General features: G+C 53.1%; 1 non-coding gene across 1 annotated transcript; it reads left to right on the top strand.

Moving 5' to 3' along the window:
• The first annotated feature begins 14,997 nt into the window (after positions 1-14,997).
• TRNAK-CUU (transfer RNA lysine (anticodon CUU)) lies at positions 14,998-15,070 on the top strand. The gene has a single exon. It is a non-coding gene; the product is annotated as a tRNA-Lys (tRNA).
• Positions 15,071-19,123: the final 4,053 nt, after the last annotated feature.

Here is a 19,123-nt window from a genome sequence, read left to right as displayed (position 1 = left end):
CCTGCCTCCGCAGCAGCCGCCCTCGGCAGAAATCCCGCGGCTCCTGCCCGCTGTGGGGCGCCGGGCCCCGACTCTCCTGCAGCGCTGCCAGGAGCAGGTTCCCCCGCCAGGAGAACTGCTCTGCCAGCGCGCAGCTGGCCCAGGCCCTCCGCCCGCAGCTCGGCGCCGCCGCTGCTCCTGGGGGCGCTGGACACCGGCGGCTCCTTCCTCCTCCGCAGGAGCTGGCGAATCTTCTCCATCCTGCGGCGGGGCGGGACACTGCACCACCTCGCCTCGGGGAGAGCTGAGGACGGGCGGGAAAAGCGCCGGCAGCGCCAGCAGCACTACTAGCAACAGAAACACCAGCAGCACCAGCACCGGAACTAATAGAACCAGCAGCACCAGCAGCACCAGCACCAGCACCGGCACAAGCCACCGCCAGAGGCCGCGCTCGCACCACGCAGCTGCCCCCGGCCCCACTACGGCGCTCGGGACGTCACAAAGGGCTGGGGGTGGGGAGGGCCGGGCGGGGGCAGGGCCTCGCCGCCATCTTCCCCCGCCCAGGCCGTAGGCTTGGCGGGTGCTGGGCTGTGCTCTGCGGCGCCTGAGGACGGCTCGGGAATTGATTTCTCCGCCGGCTCCTGCTGCTCTGTGTTGCTGGGCCACCCGCCCCCCTGCCACTGTCCCCTAGTTGGAGAGTCCCGACTCATTTAAAAGCCACCCCTGGCTGCAGGAAATACTGATCTCTTCTCCATTGCCTACAAGCCAGGGAAGGCCGCCCACGCAAGAACTTCACCGGTGCTAAGAAGGCGTAAAAACAAAGCCTTCCAGTTGCATGAACCAGCTCTGCCTGCACACTCCAGAGGTTATGAGCAGCAGTGATGCCATCAGCACCCCCAGCCCCAGGAGGGACAGGCCATGCAAGGTCCCTGCAGGGCTTCAGAACACCTTGTCCTTCTCCTCAGGGTTGGGCAGAGGCGTGGACCTGCTGAGGCTGGGGCTGGGGCCTCCGTTGCGCCAGGGCTGATGCTGCCAGTGGCTCTGCTGAGCGGTTGCAAGCCCTAACACTTCCACGCTAAAGATCTTGTGAAAGGAGAGACTTTATAAAGGTCTAGCCCATGTTAGTCCCTCCATTCTTCTGGGTTCCTCTGTCACTATGGATACAGAGACACTATCCATAGCTCAAGAAGCTCTGAAGGAAGCCTGCTCTACGTGCCCTAAAGCTGCTGTAACTCACCCTAGCTACCTACCCACTCAGAATACTGTAACCTCCTCTAAGCTAACTATCCTACTGCTGCACTCTCCCATTAACTTCCCTCCCCTAAGAATCCTTTAAGAATATTATAACTTACTCTAAATGATGAATGCTCAAACTGCCCAAAGGTTATGGTACCTACCTACCTAACCATAACCACCTGCACCCTGAGAATAGGGTTTGTCCTCTTGGGCCCCTGGGGCGGGACAGTGGAGTGTGGGGCGGGCTGCTCCTGTAGCTTGTCTACCTCCAGGGCCTTTTTCTCCTCTTCGGGGCCTAACTCCATGGGCTGTTGGGCAGATGCAGCCATCCTAGATGGCTCTGCACACCTTCTTCTTGGTCCACAGTGCTGCCTTCCCCCTCTCCCACAGCTGCTCTAGCTGGCTCATGGCTGGAGCCCCTGTTGTGGGCAGGAGCAGGCAGATTGATCCCACACTCTCTCCCACTGCTGGCCACATTAACAGCTCTGGAACAGCAGTGCTGAGGTCACTGCTGACACAGGAGGGCCATGGAGATGGCACGCCTGGCTCGGTCCTCCCCAACAGGGGCCCTGCCTGGTTCTGCCCCGTGGAGGGATTCTGGCAGCTGGAGGGTGACCCATGGGGAGGGAGCTGCAGGGCTCAGGGGTGCTCTCCTTGGCACCCTTCCTGTGGGACATCGTGTTTGCTCAAAGGAACAGCCGTTCTAGAAGTCCTCCCAGCAACAGGGGGATGGGAGGATGGGAAAGCACAGTGCCTGCCTTGAAGGAGCTAGTAAGAGAAACAGCAAAGACAGCTTGTTTGGAGAGGTGGAAGAGCTGCCTGGCAGGGCCTGGCTTTCCTCAACACGAGCTGGTAGGAGAAGGGCAAGGAAAGCCTCCAAGCAGTGGTGGGAAGTCGTACCCCAAGTTCTCCCAAACCAGAAAAGGCTGTCTCTGGGAAGAGGGGAGTTTTGTAACACACCGGGATGATCCCATGCCATGGGAAGGGACAGGGCAGTTTGGCAGTCTGTTCCTTCACAGGATGGGAACCAGTCCCAGAACACCTTCCTGGGCCCCAACACGGACATGCAGACTGCTGACAAACTCTATGTTAAATATGCTCTGAGTGTGTGCTGAGGAGGAGGGAGACTCTGTGCCATGACCTCCCCCTGCTTGGAGTGGAGATGTTAGGGAAAATGTCACCTGCAGCTTCCTGCAAAACTGCGGGGAAGGGAGCTCGCAAAGGGACCCAGTGGCAAAGGGGCATTCAAAAATCTTGGGGGATTGGGGTGAGGCCGGAGGGCTGCAGTGTGTAAGTGCCCCACAGGTGGGGGCACGCAGCCCCCAGTGTGTAACTGCCCTCCCCACACACAGCGGGAGCAGGGGAGACGGGAGAACTTCCCTTTCCCAGGGACAGAAAAGCTGACCTCTGCTCCTGTGACTAACAGGGGTCCTCACAGCCGAGCCAACTTGCCCTCATTTTCCAGAGTTTCGAACTCTGGCAAAAGCCCAGCCTTAAAGGTCGGTAACCTGGACTGTTTAGCCGGCCCAACTGCCAGCCCAGTATGCCAGAACTGCTCTTCTGCTGCTCGGACCGCCAGAGAGAGGCATGCGGAAGGCTGACAATATCTACTAGGGCGTGGGTATGCAAGAGATGATCCCCATTTCTGACTTTCTACCTTCAAGAGGCAGGCTCTGGATCTGCAGCCCTGGGAGAGTGAAAGCAGCACACTATCCTACAGGGTAAACATGGCCTGTAAATAATCTTCCTTGTGATTGACCCAAACAGCAGCTAATAAACAAGTTTCACAGACAAAGTCGATAGGCCTGCAAAGGGCTAGGGGGTGTGAATTCTTTGACTTCCTCAAGCATTAACCACTTTACTGACACCTGCCCCTGTTGCAGACCTTCAGTCTCACATCGCCCTAAGGCCCTGAGTATGGCAGAAGGGCCGCAGACGCCCTTCTCACATCCCCTGGGATTCCAAGAGCCACCCTTGCGTTCATCACGCTGTCCCCTCATCTGCTCTTGCCTCTGGCCTTCAGCATCACTTACAGCCATTCGTCCAAGGACTTCTTCCTTTTCTTCTGCCTTTTCCTTTAATACCTTCAGAGCCATTACTCAGGCCTCTGCTTGCGGTATGCCTCGTTCCATCCTTTCACGCAACAATTTGCCACAACATAAGGGGACTGCACCAGCGCATACACAATTCCCCCATCAATTATCCTAATAAAACAGCCTTGAACGTCCTTTTAAGCAAATTTCCTGACCATCCTGTCCATTACAGCACAAATACCAAACAAGGTATAAGCAAGGCTATGAGGAATTTGTTACGCTAACTCCTTCTTGGGCATAATTTTCTATACAGGTCTGCAGCCCAAGCATCAGAGTTACAATGGGAATGAGACTTACCAAAGAGGGTCTGAGAATTTAGAACTCTTAAAATGTAGGCTTCCACCAAATGAGTTCCAGGATATACACAGCGCAAAACGTTACAAAAAGGGTTCTGCTCTGGAAAATTTCTAAGCACCAACAGTTTTCCAGTTTGTGCCATGGACTAGTAGTCTTCATCCTTCACGCTCTGGTGACATAACAGTTCTTTCACAGGTTAGCCCCAGCCTGGTAATACACACCTAGGTGTAGAGCCCCTCAGGAAAGTGATTATTTTAGAAACAAAGAAAGTAGAAAGAAGTGCAGGTGGTAACAACTGGGTCAGCAAAGGCCCCTTGTGGGGCCAGAGATGGTGGTTCTGCTGACGCTTGGAGGAAGGAAGTTCACCTGGGCCAAGGCAGCTCTCCTGTGGCAGCAGGTGTTGTCTGCGCTGGCTCTGCCAGCGCTGCCACCTTTTTCCAGCAGGAAGTGAGGCATGGGGCTGCCCATCTAGTTCTAGGTCTCAGGAGGTGACAACCCATGTTTCCTAGTTATCGGATTTCAGGGTTAACACGAGAGGTAACACATCCGGCCAGTTCAGGCCTCTCCTTCTGGCCAATTTGGTGATCAAATCAGAGATTTTCCTTTCTACAGCCCCACTGGAATGGCACGATAGGCACAGTGCAACTTGTGTTCTATTTGAAGCGTTGCACAAATTTTTGTTCCTTTTCGAAAACGGGATCCACTACTGCCATCTAATGCTAGGAGAATATCAAACCAAGGAATTTGTTCTAGGATCAGGCAGCTCATACAGTACCCAGGCCACGCCTGGCAGTGGGAACATGCCAAGGCTGGCATAGTGTCTCTGGCCCTGGGAGGGCTGGGGGCACCTCCTTGCCACTCTGGCCCCGGGGCCATGGGGCTGTACTGCTGCCCCTCCCACCTCCCCTAATACCCTCCAGCACACAGTCGGAGCTGGCAGCCCTCCCCAACCTGCCCGGCAGAATCAGTCTTGTCCCACCGCTCCCGGCTACTGAAAGGAGCAGCCCCTCAGGTCAAGCGGGCCAGACCAAAGGCCAGGCTGCTCAAGGTAACTACGCCAGTCACAAAATCCTTAAAGTCAGCCCTGCACACCCCATGGCATGGGCCGTGTGCCAGCCCCAAGCAATCCCACCAATACCCAGCCCCCAGGAGAATCAAACAGGCAGCTGAGCTCAACTGCACTGGCAGAGCACACATTTATTCACGGGTTTCTCCAACTTTGCCTCTCTGGGGGGACTGTGTTGCAGATGGGTGCAGGAGGGGAGTCTTCTCTCCAGCTGCTGCCAAGACCTCCCCCAGACCTGTCTTGCTTTGTGCTAACCTTGGACAGCTGGCGAGTGGCTTGGATGAGCAGCTTGGCTTCTGCCACGAGCCAGATAAGCTCCCACTCTGGCTCTCAACCGGAAGGCATCGCCTTGGTCTTGCCATCAAGGAGTTGCGTCTCCGCTGCGCACCAGGGCATCGAGCGTTGGCTTCTGCTAGCATCTCCTGAGCTCTGTGAAAAAGCCAGAAGCACTCAAAATCTGCCCTTCTTCATACTTTCAGGATTAGCCTCCAAGTCTTACACTGTCTTAGCAGACTTCCAAACATAGACTACCGAGTTACCAAAGTTTAGGCCTTCTCAGGATTCGATCTTCAAAGCAATCTACGTTACCTACTTATATGACTCTTCCGGGAACCTAGCCATCTGTACAAGAAGTCAGGGCCATCTCCTTCCACACAAACTAAATTCACACGTAAAATGCACTGCTACAATGAAAAGCCAAATGGACTATTTTTGCCTCACAGTCTCATGGACTGTTCTCTAGCTCTTTTCAAGTGCATTTCTATGTGTTGCTAGGTCGAACCCAACAGCTTCAGAAATGAACGCCCTCTTTTCCACCACCCAGACAGCAAGAGCAGGGGATTACAGAGCTGACAAAAAGCAGAGTCGTTCAAACAACACGAACTTCAAAAATACTCTGTAGAGGCATGCATCTCGTCGTTTCTTCCAAGACAGTAAAGACAAATGAGAACAGTCCTCCAAATAGTCCTCCATCACAGCAGGGATCTCACTCTACTCTTCTCTTAAGCATGCTGCCTTATGCTTGCATGCGTCCTGCTGACCAGATCTCAAGCAGGCATTTTGGACACAAAATCAGAGCTTAAAACAAGGTAATACTTCATTACTCACTAAAAACAAAACTCGACAAAAAATAAACTTACCTTGCCAGTTTCTTTGCTAGGTACTTTCTCATTTCCATATTCACCCGAGAGAGTTTTTCATACTGTTTCATTTCTCCCTGACCAAATGCTACTTGCAGAGCACTGTCTTGCTGCGCATTTTGTAGTCTTGCCACTTCCAATTCGAGGTCGCCAATTCGCCGCTCCAGCTGGTTTCTCAGGGCTGCGTTATTGGCGTTTATTTCCTCTAATCTGCCTTGAGTGGCTGCCTGTGTCTGAAGCAGAACACGTAACTTCAAGGAGCAGAAAGGAAGAAACAATGCTGCTCCACAACCCCATTTCACATCCCCGGTTTGAAAAACAGCCTTACTCAACCAGGGCATCTGGTTGCCTGCTTCCTCATGACCAGCAACAATCAAGGCACAAACCTGAAACCACCCAACGCATTTGCCTTGGTTCTCTATTTGTTTGGTTTTGCTCTTCCCTCAGGAGGGGAGGAACCTTAGTGAGCTGTTCTCCGAACACTCTGGTCCGGAGAATGACACAGCATGTCTGGTGTGTCTGGCCCTGCAGACTCTCAGCAATAACAGCCAGGAGGGGACAAACACATCCTTTTGCGATTCAACCACCTCCTGGAGGGATAAAGAGTCTGTCCCCCTCTCCATGCTTTGCCTTTCCCCTTGACTTCTCCCGCTACTCAATACAGAGGCCAAGGGGATCACGATGCCCACGAATGCCAACTCCTCACAATGCATCCTGAGGACAAAAAGGCACAACACTCACAGAAGTATTTTCACACAGCCAGTTTCAGCTCTACAGCTGCCCTACAACAGCCTGGCCCTCTTCTCCCTCTGTCCCCCCACAAAAAGGCAGCAAAAGAGAACTAGACACCTACAGCAAGACACCTAAAAGACAACAACAGCAACTGAATGCACTGTGGACTGCAGGTGCAAATGGTGAAGAAGTTTACCTGCAAAACGTGACTGAGCTCTTCCACTTTTTGCCTTAACTCTTTTTGGGCTCTTTCTGCAGTCTCTCTTTGATACTGCTCTATTTTGAAGTGATCCACCATATTATGCTGCAAGCAGTGCTGGAGGAAGACCACTTCTCCTTGTAGCTCCTGATTTCTAGATTCTCGCTGCACAGATTTTGTGCATTCCATTGCCAGCTGCTGAGACAGTTCAACAACCTGTGCACAGGGGGAAAACAAGCACAGTTCATCAGAGAGCTCTAGAAAGCCTCCATTCGGTGGGAAAAAAAAAAAAAAAAAAAAAAAAAAGCAGCTATTCAGACTATCAGTCAAGATTATAGCTCAGGCCCATGGACTTGGTACTTCAACCAAGCACAAGCCACCCTGCTTCCTTAAAGAAAGTACATCTTTCCCATGAGTTCTGACAGGCTTGCTTCAGCTCCCATCCTTCCTCAAGTCTCCGGCAAGACTTCACAAACCACGCCACAACTCACTGCAGTTCCACCCAAGGGCCTAAACCCAAGAGCTCTTGCTCACACTGTCTGTCTCTGAACTGCGACATCACCTCTTACTGCAACCCAGACCAGATGTTTGTGTGATATTGCTAGCTTTCCACAGTTGACATACCTTGGCTTTCATCCTGCCCAAGTCCTCTTGCAAGTGCGCTCTTTCTGCCTTCAGGTCAATGCACACACCGGTAGAAACTCTCAGGGAAGTTTCCGACAGCCGCTGCTTCATGAGAGCCTCACTAAGTTCTCGCTGCAGCTGCCGGACCGTTCTCTAACAATGGATTGTTACCCAGGCACAAAGGAAAAGGTAAGAATGTGAAATCTGCATTTTTACTTCCATTCACTAGGTCATGTACTTAGGAGGGTTTCCAGAATGAGCTACAAAGGTCTGAAATCTTGTCCATCAGAAGACGGTCTCTCACAGCTGGGGACCTTCTTGAACCCCCAGAAATACATACATAAAGTAGCCCCTGGACAACATTCAGACTTCTCGATTGCACTAACACTTCATGCTGAAGGCATTCCTTCCCTTTAGGAACAGGAAAGGAAACTACTCTTTTCTTTGATCAGCACTCAGCAACTCCTCCTCGGTCACTCTTCTCTCCTTGGGCTTCCTCCTTTCCTTCTTTCCCACTCATCTCCACGCACCTTCCCCTCCCTCCCCTCCTCTCTCTCTGCCCATCCTCAGTATTTTCTGAAACATTCTCTCGCCTCCTTCTTGCAGCACTGCACTTCCTTCCTGCATCTCCATTCCTCAACTTTTCCCTACAGGGTGGTTCTCGTTTTAAATCACTTGTTGTGCTGGGGTCGGTGCCATGGACAGACAAAACAAAGCCACTCTACAGGGCACTACAGGGATTAAGTAATAGAGATGAAAAAGCCAGCACAGAAGAATCACCTGATCCTGGTAAGAGCTGAGACCCTCATGATGCTGTGTGCTCTCTGCTCAGATCCAAGCAGGGATATCCTGCTTGCCAAAACTTTCCCAGGAAAATCCCAGGAAACACAGGACAAACCAGAAGAATGTATTCCCATGCACATAATTATACCCAGTGAATTTCAGAAGGGAAAAATATTTTCAAGAACTGTCCTCTGTAAAGGCATTCTTTGGCAGCGTGCATCTTACCTCTCTTTCTACTCTCTCTGTCTCATGCATCAAGACTTGGTCTCTCAACTGAATGCACTTGGCATTCAACTCCTTGTTTCTGGCCTGCAGCAGGTAAACTTCCTCTTCTGCCTCTTCGCTGCTTTTACTGAGCGTGTTATGCAGTGCCGCCTGGACAGCACTCACGAGCTTCTCTTGGGTGGTCTGATTGTGCAGATCTCCCAGCTGCTGACGCAGCAGGAGATTCTCGCTTTGCAGCTGGGCCAGCTGGGCCCGCAGAGACTCCTCTTCCACAACGTGTTTGCGGACTTGATCTTTTTCACGTTCCAGAGCACGACCACGTTCCACGGCCTGACACTGGGCTTGACGTAGTGCCCTCCTTGTCACTTCCAAGAATGATGTTCTTCTCCTCAGAGATTGCTTCAGTTGCTGAACTTTCTTCTCTAGGCCGGTAGCTCGACTTTCAGCTTCACTCAGCTGCTGAGACAAGCTCTTGCTGGTTTCCCGCAAATCAGAGAGCTCCTGATTGAGCTTGTCTTGCAAACTAAGACACTGGGCACATGCCGTCTGACACCTCTGCTCAGCCTCATCTTCTGCTGTCTGACGACTTTCAAGGGCCTCAACTTGAGCGGAGATCTGCTGCGAAGCGCAGGAGCCCACCTGTGCCTCCAGTCTCTCTTTGCTCTCACTTGTCTGTTCAAACGTAAGGAAGGAAATGGGACCAAACTTAAGCAAATCCTTGGAAAACAGGAGAGAATGGCAAGCATTCCCTAGAACCATACAAAGACTGTAGCCAGCTGCACTTCAGATCAGAATACAGTTCTCACCTGCACAACTCCTCTTTCACCATTACCAGTTGCACAGTGGTATTTTACATTGGTACAGACCACCAGTTCCAAATTCCATTTAAATAGATGGGTTTACATACCTGCCTCCCAGAGCTTTCCCTGCCGTCCTGGAGGGCTTCTTCTCCATTTGACCAAGACTTAGGAAGGATGGCTGACTCAGAGTACCCATCTGTATTAAAACCACATCTTGTGGTGAGCAGTGTGAGCTAATACAACTTCCTGATGCCTAGACGGCTTCCAGAATCATCACGCAGAAGAGAAAAATCTGAATGCTAACACAGACCCACCCCCCAAACTCATCCAATTTGAAAGAGAGCCTCTCAGCAAGCACATTTAACATGCAGCTGCTTTCTTCCTCAGCCATTTCCTCTAGTGCATATTCCTTACTCACGTACCAAGCAAATCACTGCAAGGTGTGCAAAGCAAGCCAGCAAGCACTCACAGCCTACAGAACACCTGCCTGGTTGGCTGAAAAAGGCAATGTTCGGAGAAGCCCACAGACACTAAAATAAGCATGATCCAATTTCCTCCAAATGCCCATTTGCTCTAAACGCTTAGAAATCCTCTAACAAGCCAGTCAGAAACAAGGCCAAGGAAGCAGGGGCCAGTGGAGGAGACCACGAAAAGAACACGGGCCTCCTTTCTGGTCTCTCCAAAGCTCTTCCAAGTTCCTCCTCTCCCAAGGACTTCAAAGCCTCTTCCTGCTGCCTCCCAGAGGGAACCAGAGGCAGGGGCTATGCTTTGCACGTGCCATCCAGCAACTACAGAATTTCCTTCAAGAAGCTTCCCAAGAAGCTATCAAGTTCCCTCTCAAAAAAATAGGCAAAGAGACAACCATGCTCCAGAGCCGTACCGGAGGCAGCTGTCCGCCTGCTGCCTCCCCTGGCGCTGCCTCGCTGCAGCAAGGCGGCTCGGACACCGACCTGCGGCCTTGGGGACCGGGTCTGCACCAGCAGAGGCAGAGCGCAGCTGGCCGCAGCCCCGCAGTGCTGTGTCACCCCCTGCCCCCCCCCGGGGGCCCTCACAGCCCCCAGATGCACGTCCCGGCCCCCACACACGTGCCCAGGGCCCTCGTCCCCTGGGGCCGCCCCACGCAGCTGCAGCAGGACACCCCACCGCCAGCAAAGGCGGCAGCACTTCCCCCCAGCCCCGCCGGCAGCCGAGGCTCCCACCTCCTGCCTCCGCAGCAGCCGCCCTCGGCAGAAATCCCGCGGCTCCTGCCTGCTGTGGGGCGCCGGGCCCCGACTCTCCTGTGGCGCTGCCAGGAGCAGGTTCCCCTGCCGGGAGAACTGCTCTGCCAGCGCGCAGCTGGCCCAGGCCCTCCGCCCGCAGCTCGGCGCCGCCGCTGCTCACGGGGGCGCTGGACGCCGGCGGCTCCTTCCTCCTCCGCAGGAGCCGGCGGATCTTCTCCTTCCTGCGGCGGGGCGGGACACTGCACCACCTCGCCTCGGGGAGAGCTGAGGACGGGCGGGAAAAGCGCCGGCAGCGCTAGCAGCGCTAGCAGCGCCAGCAGCACCAGCAGCACCAGCACCGGAACTAATAGCACCAGCAGCACCAGCAGCACCAGCACCGGCACCACCAGCAGCACCAGCATCAGCACCAGCACCAGCACCAGACACCACCCAGGCCACGCTCGCACCATGCAGCTGCCCCTGACCCCACAATGGCGCTCGGGACGTCACAAAGGGCTGGGGGCGGGGAGGGCCGGGCAGGGGCAGGGCCTCGCCGCCCTCTTCCCCCGCCCAGGCCACAGGGGCGGCGGGTGCTGGGCTCGGCTCTGCGGCGCCCGAGGACGGCTCGGGAATTGCTTTCTGCGCTGGCTCCTGCTGCTCCGTGTTGCTGGGCCACCCGCCCCCCTGCCACAGTCTCTTAGTTGGAGAGTCCCGACTCATTTAAAAGTCACCCCTGGCTGCAGGAAATACTGATCTCTTCTCCATTGCCTACAAGCCAGGGAAGGCTGCCCACGCAAGACCATCACTGGTGCTAAGAAAGCGTAAAAACAAAGCCTTCCAGTTGCACAAACCAGCTCTGCCTGCACACCCCAAGTAAAGGGTTTAGAGCTAGTGCGAGGAGGCTCTGAAAGCAGCAGGTCTGCAATGCACTGGTGACCTCATTCCCACCTTTTCCTCTACATTACCAACATAATATCAAAAAAGCTGCAGAAATCTCCTCTCCTGGCAGGTTTTGCTCGGTTACCTTCATCCAAACTGCCTTCACAAAGGCTCCTGCTCTGCTCCTGTTTTCAAAGCAGCTCCCCTTTTATCGCTCTCTTCTCAGAGGCAAAAGGTTCAGGCTCAGCACTGCTCATCCACTCCTTGGGTAAAAATGCCTTTTACTTGTCCCGACAGCTAGAACTACTTGAGCAGCCTCCGTCCAGTCTGTCACCTGCCCTTGTCCACTCATTCCAGTGCTAAAGTCATCAAAGCAGCCTGGGCAATGACCAGGCAGCCAGTGCTGGCAATACCTGCCGGCAACATGCACCTTCCCCTGCTTTGCCCGACTTGTAAGTGCCGAGAAATGTACTGCAAAGTGGCGTGTTTAATCAGTTTTCTCACACTGTTGTTTAGGCGTCTGGCCACACTAGTACAACAAATGTAAAACCGATGTCAGGCCTGAGCAAATCAACAAGGGAGTACATTTTTCATGCCAAGTCCTTTTCACACCGGTGCTGTAGTCAGGAGGATGAGGAGCATAAATGCAGAAAATAGGTTTCTCTAAGCACCTTGGGACATTGTGCCCTTTGCAGGTAGATGCCGCTGCTGAAATTAGTGCAAAATCTGCACAGCCACCTCCGGAAGGGCTCCTTCGCCCTAGTTGTGCCAGGGAGCTGAGGCATAAGGAAATAGGAATTGGCATTCATGTTGTCAGCATTTTGCTCCGAATTTTACTGTCTCTTTTCTCTGGAAATGGGTATTTTACCAGGAGACAAAACAAGGACCAAAACCAAGCTAGGATCTGATAGACACCCCGCTCCCCATGGTGGGCAGCCACAACCCTCAGCCACTGTTTTATCATAACAAGTAGTTTTTGTGAGTGGAAGGATTGTAGCTTTGCAAGCCCTGGGCCAGTGAGGGACCAGTGGCAGATGAATCTATCGTCTTTAAAGAGGAAAGATTCCCCCAAAGGTAGAAAAGGGCCCCAGTGATCAGTGGTGGCCTGAATGCCTGCATTCCCTTCCTGCAGCTGGAGATGCCTGGACTCATGACAGGGAGACTGGCACCATTTCAGAGAAGGTTCTTCCGTGGTAGCTAACATCAGGATACCAATATAATGAATGCTGTTAGAGCTGTCGTTAAAGGAAGCTTTTGCTGTGTCGTAAGAGTATTGCTCAGAAAGGCCCTGGTTAGCTGGGTGGAGCTGATGCCTGTAAGCTGCCTTTGTGAATCAGAGGAGGGTGTGAGTTGAAAGAAGGGTGTCCAGAAAGGTGTGTGCTAGCAGGCGGCCCTTTCACGGTGCTGAAAAGAGCAAGTGCTGGAGAAAGGCTGAGGCTGGGAGCTGGAGAAAAAGCAGATGAGAAAAAGCTCAGAGAGACGGAGTTTGTAAGCGAGAGGACAGTCCCTTGGGAGCAGGTGTGAAGTATGCTGGCCTCTCCCTCCTTTGCCTTTTCCCCATCAGGGAAAAGGTACAGCTGAGTTGGCAACAGCAAATGCCAAGCTGCATTCTCTTGCTGAAACTGTTCAGGACATGCTGCAGTTGTGCCCTGAAATCTGCAAAATGGGGCTGCTGCTTTGAGTGAGGCAGGAGGAAAAGTGAGAAATAGCAGGGCTGAGAGCTTGTCAGAGCAGACAAGGCACAAGAGTGTATGTGCGCTTGCCCCTACGTTCCCTGCCTCTGGCCCCAAGGTTGCTAACGGCTTCCCCCAGCTTGTCTTTCTTCAGGAAGCAGCAGGTGCTCCTTAAGTGTGGATGTGCGAGCAGTTCTAGTTTTTGGTCTGCCAGAGAGCTGCTCTTGTTGTGACTTGTGCTGTGTGAGGTGTTTGTGATGAGTTGCACTCTTTAGTGGCAGATCTGTGAGTATTGTGATGGCCAGTGTGCCAGGGAGAGGGGGAGGCTTTGTGTAGCGCATCTGAAGGGCCAGGAGTGATGTCTGAAGAAGACTAAGGTATGCTGGTGCTCCTGCTGGGCTCGAGAGAGGCTGTTGGAAATGCCCATGTTAGAGCTGGATTGTTTTCTTTGCAAAACCTTGTAATTCCTTCGAATGAGCTTGGCTTCTTGTGAGGAAGGCCAGCCACTACCCCTGGTTTCTTCTGCCTGGACCTGCTTGTCCAGGGAGATGCCTTCCCATAGCTGATGAGAGGATGCCCTTCTCCAAGGCCCTTCTCGTGGCTTCATTTCAGCTACAGCCCTCTGGTGGGGTCAGTGGAGGGCTTCTAGTTGGAGGTCTGTTAAAATGTCAGCTCTGCAGCCCCCTGGTGCACAGGTGCTTGTGGGAATGGTGGTGGTGGTGCTGGATGATGCGTGTGTCTGCTTGGTTTAGACTGGGCAGGATGGTGTTGAACTAGTTGACTTGAAGTATGGCATGACTTTCTCTTGCTCCTCAGGTATTGCTAGAGCTTGGGATTGTGTTGTTTCCTCGTCCTCTCTCTGACCCCAGGGAGGGCCGAGCAGCTCAGTTGTGGGTGAGGAATGAATTTCCTGGGGATGGCCTGACCTGTCACTATTGCTGGAGACAGGGTGTAGCTGCCAGGGTTGGTCTCCTCATGAAGCTAGTGGGAAGTAACTCTGCCAAATGCAGGTTTCTCAGTGAAGTCCATGGTCACTCTTGTGTCTTGGGAATCCTTGGGAAGTCTTTAGGTGGTATCACAGGGAGGAGGACCTACTTTCCCTTCTGCCAGTGTGTGAGAGAGGAAGTTAGTTACCACTTTGCTCCCATCCAGCTTCTTCTGCTCCTTCCCTTTCTTGCAGGTGAGACTACAAAAGACAGCCTCCAAGCTCAAAATGTGACTCTTTCTTGCATGGGTTTGTTTTTTCCCCCTGAGAAGCATCCCTGGAAAGGTGACTCACCTCCAGATCTTGACAAGCCCTCTGACTGGAGGCTCTTGTGACCATCCCAGCACTGGCGTTACATGAACTCAGGCTCCTAAGCTATATTGCCAACGTGTGCTGTGTTCTGCTTTGTCAAAGAGGAGAGCTGACAGTAGCTCTCTGCTCTCCCTCTTTGCAGCTGCTTGGTGGAGGCTGCCAGCGGCCGTGTTGCTCTCTACTGAAAGCACTGTCACCTTCTTGTTTCCAGGTTTGTGCATAAAGGTGCAGCTTCAGGAAAGGCCTTTGCTGAGCAGGCTGAGAGAAAAGGTACTGTAACGCCACACAGAGCAATCGTAGGGGGCCACGTGACTCTGTATGTATGTCTTCCCCTCATAGGCCTGTGTGTCTCCAATGCCAGAGAGACCCTCTCCAGTGGCCAGGCTGTCCCAGCTGGCCCCCATTTCAGAATGCAGATCTGAGAAAAGAATGACCCCAGAAGACGCCAGGGAGCAACAGGGTCCTTCAGGAAGGGAAGGCCGAACAAGATGAGGAGTGTGAGAGGGCCAAAAACCTCATAGGAAAGCAGACTGGAAAGCACGAGGAGTCAATGCTCTGTCCACAGAGGCCCATGCATGAGCAGGCCAGCATGTCCTTCCTGTGCAAACCACCCAAGTGGTGCAGGTGTGAAGAACTTTGCCATTTTGTCATTCGAGAGGAGGGCCTTGCTGTCAAGGGCATAATTTCCTGCAGTCATCTTCCTTTAATGAAGACCAGTGATGTGGAGGGGACAGGCGAGGAGACCAAGGCACATGCCGGAGAGCATCAAATAGGTGGCCTGGCTAGCTCAGTTGGTAGAGCATGAGACTCTTAATCTCAGGGTCGTGGGTTCAAGCCCCACGTTGGGCGCTTGAGCTTTTCTTCAAGCTCAAGAGCGGTGTATCCCTATGATGTAAGAAGTGCAGCAAAAGGGGCAGGAGGCCTGAGTGGGTGAGCAAGGATCTCTTGGCCAAATTCAGACAGAATAAGAAAATACACAGAATGTGCAAGAGGGGACAGGCTCCTTGGGAGAATGATAGGAATGCAGTCAGAGTATGTAGAGATGCTGTGAGGAAGGCTACGGCCCATTTGGAGTTGAGCCTTGCAAAGGATGTCAAGGACAACAGGAAGGGCTTCTTCAAATATATCAGCAGCGAGAGAAGGACTAGGGAAAATGTGGGCCTCCTACTGCATCAGGCATGGGCCCTGGTGACAAGGGATACAGAGAAGGCAGAATTAGTGAATGCCTTCTTTGCTTCAGTCGTCACTGCTAAGGGCAGCCCTCATTAACCGTGTAGCCTGGATGTGAGGGAGAAAGTCCAGAGAAGGGAAGACTTTCCTTTGGTTGAGGAGGAAAGGATTAGAGACCTTCTGGGCAGGCTAGACATCCACAGATCCATGGGCCCAGATGGGATGCACCCACGGGTACTGAGGGAGCTGGCGGATGTTGTTGCCAAGCCACCAAGCTGCTCTCCATCATCTTGGAAAGGTCCTGGAGAAGTGGAGAGGTGCCTGAGGACTGGAAGAAAGCCAATGTCACTCCAGTCTTCAAGAAGGGCAAGAAGGAGGACCCAGGCAACTATAGGCCAGTCAGCCTCACCTCCATCCTTAGAAACGGGGATGGAACAGCTCATTCTGGATGTCATCTCCAGACTGATGGAGGAAACTATGGTGATCAGGAGTAGCCAGCTTGGATTCACCAAGGGGAAATCCTGCTTAACCAACCTGATAGCCTTCTATGATAGACTGACTGGCTGGGTAGCTGAGGGCAGAGCAGTGCACGTTGTGTCCCTTGACTTCAGCAAGGCTTTTGACACTGTCTCCCATAACATCCTCCTAGAGAAGCTCAGCAAGTATGGGTTAGACGAGTGGAGAATGAGGGGGATTGAAAACTGGCTGAAAAGCAGAGCTCAGAGGGTCATCATCAGTGACATGGAGTCTCTTGGGAGACCTGTGACTAGTGGCGTCCCCCAGGGCTCAGTACTGGGTCCCATCCTGTTCAACTTCTTCATCAATGACCTGGATGAGGGGACAGAGTGCCTCCTCAGCAAGTTTGCTGATGACACCAAGCTGGGAGGAGTGGCTGACACACCTGATGGATGTGCTGCCATTCAGAGAGACCTGGACAAGCTGGAGAGCTGGGCGGAGAAAAACCTCCTGAGTTACAACAAGGGCAAGTGCAGAATCGTGCATCTAGGGAAGAATCATCCTAGCTGGGGGCTGACGTTCCGGAGAGCAGCTCTGCAGAGAAAACCTGGGAGTGCTGGAGGATGACAGGTTGACCATTAGCCAGCAATGCGCCCTTGTGGCCAAGAAGGCCAATGGTCTCCTGGAGTACATTAGGAAGAGTGTTGCCAGCAGGTCGAGGGAGGTGATCCTGCCCCTCTACTCAGCCCTGGGGAAGCCTCATCTGGAGGACTGTGTTCAGTTGTGGGCTTCCCAGTACAGGAGAGACATGGAGCTACTGGAGAGAGTCCAGCGTAGGGCTACAAAGGGCTACAAAGATCATCAGAGGGCTGGAGCACCTGCCCTATGAAGAAAGGCTGTGAGAGGTGGGCCTCTTCAGCTTGGGGAAGAGAAGACTGAGGGGGGATCTTCTCAATGTGTATAAGTACCTGAAGGGAGGGTGTCAAGGGGACTGGGACAAACTCTTTCCAGTTGCCCTGTGTGACAGGACAAGAGGCAATGGGCAGAAATTGAAGCACAGGAAGTTCCGCCTGAAGGTGAGGGGGAATTTCTTCCCTGTGAGAGTGATGGAGCACTGGAACAGGTTGCCCAGAGAGGTAATGGAGTCTCCTTCTCTGCAAATATTCAAGGCCCGCCTGGAAGCAACCCTGCCTACCATGCTCTAGGTGACCCTGCTGAGTGGGGAGGTTGGACTAGATGATCTCCAGATGTCCCTTCCAACCTTGCTGATTCTATGATTCTATGAGTGAGGTGAGACTCTTGTGGGCATGGCTTTGTGTCACCTGGGCATGTGCGAGGCAGCCCTTTCGCTGGTGATGTTGTCTGTATCAATGCTGGGAGGTTATGAGCACATGCTCCAAGGATGTGAGTTGTCTTTGGTGTGCAGGGAAGTGTGCAGCAGTTTTTTGGTAAGACTCTCCCATGAGGCTTCATGTGTGTGTCCTTCTGATTTGCAGGTTTGCAGATGAGCAGTACCTGAGCAAAGCCAAGCAAGAGGCTGCCAGCCAATCCATTGAGCCCACCCAGAAAGAGAAGGCAAGAGAAGGCAGCTCTGGGGAGCAGAAGGGCCGAAGAGGTAAGGTAACAGCTGTCATGCTTTTGAGAACGTGGCCCTGGGTAAGCAGTGGGACAAGGCAATCCCCCTGTGCAATGTGTCCATTTAGGAAAGGGATAGGGAGTGGGGAGCAAAATGGGGAATCGGAAAGGTCCAAGGGCCTCCTTGGAAGTGTGCGCTCAGGTTACAGTCACCCAGGAATGGACAGGGTTGCCTGTCCTTCCTGTGGTCTCCATCCCAGAGAAGATCTTGAGAAGACCTTCCTTGTCCTGTACTTCCAGAAGGTCTTGCTGGTGAGTGGGTCCTCTGCTGAGGCTCTCTTGTCCACTCCAAACAAGTGAGGGGGAGGTAACAGGAGAGAAGAGAACGAAGGTGTGTGCTGGATTGCATGGAGTGAGATGAGACTCTTGGGAAGTGGCTTTGGGTGCACCCTGTGTTCTTGCATGTGTGTGAGGGAGCTGTTTCCTTTTGCCCTGTTGCCTGTAGTAGTGCTGAGAGGTTGTGATCAGGTGGCCAAGGACTCAAGGTCTCCTGGCTGGATTGGCAGCATGTGTCAGTTTTTGGAGAGACTCGTGTAGGAGATTTCATTTCTTTGTCTTGGTTTTCAGGATCGCAGATGAGCAGTGCGTGGGCAAGGCTGAGGTACAATGAGCTGCCAAATCGGTAGAGCTGATGCAGAGAAAGAAGGGAGAAGAAGGCAGAGTGCTGGACACAGTGAGGAGTGTTTGACGGCCAAGGAGCGCATGGAGAAGGGGACTCCAAGGTTGGAGGAGTCTGTGCTCAGTCTGCAGTAGCCAATGCATGAGCAGACCAGCACGTGCTCCTTGTGGCAACCGTCCCACCGATGCAGGAGTGCAGATCTTCCTTGTTTTGTACTTCCAGAGGGTGTTGCTGGCAAGCGCCTCCTTTCCCGAGGACGTGTTCAGGCAAAACTGATCCGTGAGATGGAGTTGATGGGAGAGGAGAGGAGAAAGGCCCAGGCTGGAGTGCCTGGAATGAAGGGAGACTCCTGGAGAACTGGCTTTGGGTAACTCTGTGCTCTAGGATGAGTGTGAGGCAGCCATTTCCCTTGGCAGTGTTGTGTGTCCTTCTTGAGGGATCCATCCTCGGGAGGCAATTGTGAAGAGCTTCCTGAGAGATTATGCTCATGTGCCCCCTGGGCATAAGTCTTCTGACTCGGTGGGAAGTGTGTAGCAGCTTGTGGTGAGTGTGCCATCTGACGTCTCCTTCTGGTTGCCAGGCTTTTAAATGAGCAAGACCTGGGCAAAGCCGCAAAGGAAGGTGTCCCCAAATCAGAAGAGCTTGCACAGCAAAAGAAGGGAGAAGGCAGGTCTGAGGGGCTGACGGATGTAAGAGAGGATGTATAAGGTGACTGCTTTTCAGACTTGTGAAGCAGGGAGAAAGTATGACAAGAAGTGCCACGGGAGGAAGGTGGTGCTGTAGAAGGGGAGGGTTGGACAAGCTCCGTGAGCGATGTATTTGCATTGAGCATGGTTTTGTAAGTCTAGGCTTTAATCTGAAGGATTCGGATTGACTCCCAAGCACACTAGTGTAAAAAATGAAGAAAGGAAGAAGTCTCTTGGCTCCATTGCCAGAGGTACGGAGCCACTGATGTGGACTTGTTTGGAAAATGCAGGCCTTGGAGTTGAATGTTGTGCAATTGGCTGTCCAATCAGGAGATG

The sequence above is a fragment of the Rhea pennata genome, unplaced genomic scaffold (genome assembly GCF_028389875.1).
Source record: "Rhea pennata isolate bPtePen1 unplaced genomic scaffold, bPtePen1.pri scaffold_31, whole genome shotgun sequence".
NCBI classification, from domain to species: Eukaryota; Metazoa; Chordata; class Aves; order Rheiformes; family Rheidae; genus Rhea; species Rhea pennata.
The sequence above is the reverse complement of the archived record's forward strand: the minus strand, read 5'-3'. Positions and strand labels throughout refer to the sequence as shown.